Source organism: Anabrus simplex, chromosome 4 (genome assembly GCF_040414725.1).
Source record: "Anabrus simplex isolate iqAnaSimp1 chromosome 4, ASM4041472v1, whole genome shotgun sequence".
In the NCBI taxonomy this organism is placed as follows: domain Eukaryota; kingdom Metazoa; phylum Arthropoda; class Insecta; order Orthoptera; family Tettigoniidae; genus Anabrus; species Anabrus simplex.
Genome location: NC_090268.1, coordinates 369237622 through 369240380, shown reverse-complemented (window position 1 = coordinate 369240380; position 2759 = coordinate 369237622). Strand labels below are relative to the sequence as shown.

At 45.7% G+C, this 2759-nt stretch overlaps 1 non-coding gene across 1 annotated transcript; it reads right to left on the bottom strand.

The window, feature by feature from the left end:
* Nucleotides 1-2329: 2329 nt before the first annotated feature.
* On the bottom strand, nucleotides 2330-2402 carry TRNAA-AGC (transfer RNA alanine (anticodon AGC)). Its single transcript has one exon. It is a non-coding gene; the product is annotated as a tRNA-Ala (tRNA).
* Between the last annotated feature and the right edge of the window lie 357 nt (nucleotides 2403-2759).

Here is a 2759-nt window from a genome sequence, read left to right as displayed (position 1 = left end):
CAGTGTTTATTGTGTTTGCAGATACTGGGGCATCTTCCACAAGAAATCTCGTTTCATCAAATACGTGCGCAAGTGCTGTATTTATGCAGTGAGCAGCACAAGGCAGACGTCTATGTTCTTCGAAAGCTTTCTGTATGTTTGAACCCTGATCTGTTACAAAAACCATGTCTTCATAATCACACTGAGGAATGTTTAACTTGCACGTTCTTTCGTGAACTCCCTCAATTAATAATAATAATGTTATTTGCTTGACGACCCACTAACTACTTTTACGGTTTTCGGAGACGCCGATGTGCCGGAATTTTATCCTGCAGGAGTTCCTTTACGTGGCAGTAAAAATACCGACAAGAGGCTGACGTATTTGAGCATCTTCAAATACCACCGGACTGAGCCAGGATCGAACCTGCCAAGTTGGGGTCAGAAAGCCAGCGCCTCAACCGTCTGAGCCACTAGGCCCGGCACTTCCTCAATTATACTTGCACTTATTTTCTTTGTATTTGTAAATTTTGTAGTAAAAACCACATTACTGATCAGCTTCCACTCTCTGTCTATATGCTGCGTAGTCAGCGTCAGATAATGGGTTTGGTTGTATTGGTCAGTCCACATATCAACAGTAGCCGAGCAACATTTGTCGTGCATAGCAGAAATAATCAGCGGCATTATTTCGTTTCGTATTTCATCTGCCTTTGTTTCGACGTTTCTACTGATGGTGGAAGGATGCGGTAACATATCAACAATATCTACTTTTCCAAAATTAGCACCGATATTAATTAGTTCTTGCCCTAATTCTTTAAAGTCTTCTCCGGCAATAGTGTTAAACGGTTGTAAATCTTCAGCACACATGAAAACACACGCGCTAGTTATGGCTTGCTTTGTAATGCCGGACAATACTTGGCGAGAAAAGCCAGCATGGAATTTGCAAACGTGTTTTTTTTAAATGTGTTGTACCGGATTTATATGTTAACAGTGCATTGCACGTTTCACAGGAAACATACCCTGTCTGCTGACTATCTGCGGTGACCACAAGCAGGAACATCTTCCAAACATCAGAACTGAGCCCATCTCTCTTGATTAGTTTATATCCACTGCTTTGAATTTTAGCCATAACGCTGTCCGTCGATTCACGTGGCATGGTGAACAATCGGCTAAAAACTATCGGGTAACTCAACCATTCCTTCGCCCTTTTATACCTCCGAATTGCCGGGCTTTGCTCTATGTAGACAAGGGATTCCCTACATCTGGAAAAACCATATTTCTTGCAACGTCAGTAAAGCAAGCAAGGCCATCCTTCCTAGTCAGAAAGATTCGCTTCGAACATGCCCTGTCGAACGAATTGGAGCAGACTCGGGCATTTTAGCTTACACGCTCCACTCATATGTGATACTGGTTGCATATGCAGTAAGGCACATGATGTTCTGTCTTCGTTACCCCTCTCAAGTTCGATCAATGTACGACACTATTGCCTATCCCTTCCAATCTTCACATCTCCAACACGGTCCCTGTTCAGCATAACTGATAAGTCCGCCTGGGCGAGGTATTGGTCCTCTTTCATAGTTGTATCACAACAAAATGTCTCACGCTCCAGGACACTGCCATTAAGGCGGTAAAGGTTGGATCCGTCGCTGAGTCAGGGGGAAGAATGAATCCTGGAGATTAAACGGATTAAACAAATAATATAATAAACAATAACATGACATTCTTCAATTAATAGTACGTACATTGAAACATGCCGCCTCTGTGGTGTAGTGCTTAGTGTGATTAGTTGCCACCCCCGGAGGCCCGGGTTCGATTCCCGGCTCTGCCACGAAATTTGAAAAGTGGTCTGAGGGCTGGAACGGGGTCCACTCAGCCTCGGGAGGTCAACTGAGTAGAGGTGGGTTCGATTCCCACCTCAGCCATCCTGGAAGTGGTTTTCTGTGGTTTCCCACTTCTCCTCCAGGCAAATGCCGGGATGGTACCTAACTTAAGGCCACGGCCGCTTCCTTGTCTATCCCTTCCAATCTTCCCATCCCCCACCAAGGCCCCTGTTCAGTATAGCAGGTGAGGCCGCCTGGGCGAGGTACTGATCATTCTCACCAGTTGTATCCCCCGATCCGATGTCTGCAGCTCCAGGACACTGCCCTTGAGGCGGTAGAGGTGGGATCCCTCGCTAAGTCCGAGGGAAAAGCCAACCCTGGACAATAAACAGATTAAGAAAGAAAGAAAGACATTGAAACATTATATTTCATTTTTTAAAGTTTACATTAAGGAGCATGTTAATAGTGTGCTAACTGGTTGTAACAGCATCATTGTATTATATAACATTAGAGATATCGCACGAAAAACTACCTGGAGGCGCCGGGTATCGATCCCGGTACCTCTCACATGCTAAGCGAGCGCTCTACCATCTGAGCTACGCCCCCAGTCTTCTGACGCTTACAAATCTGTGTGTCTTTACCATTCCAATTATCTGACAGTTCTCTAAGTTACTCCCAGGGAGCGTGCTGCTGTTGGCACCAAATTAACTGTAACCATTTTGTAACCAGACCTTGTGTGACAGCTACTTTCACTACCGTCGTGGTGGGGCTTGAGCAAGGTTGAGGAGGCCGATACTCATCAGTGTTACTATTGGCGGTAATTTACTTCGAAGTGTTGGCCGTCGTCCGCCACTGTGGCGTAGTGGTTAGTGTAATTAGCTGCCACCCCCGAAGGCCCGGGTTCGATTCCCGGCTCTGCCACGAAATTTGAAAAGTGGTACGAGGTCGGGAGGTCAACTGAGT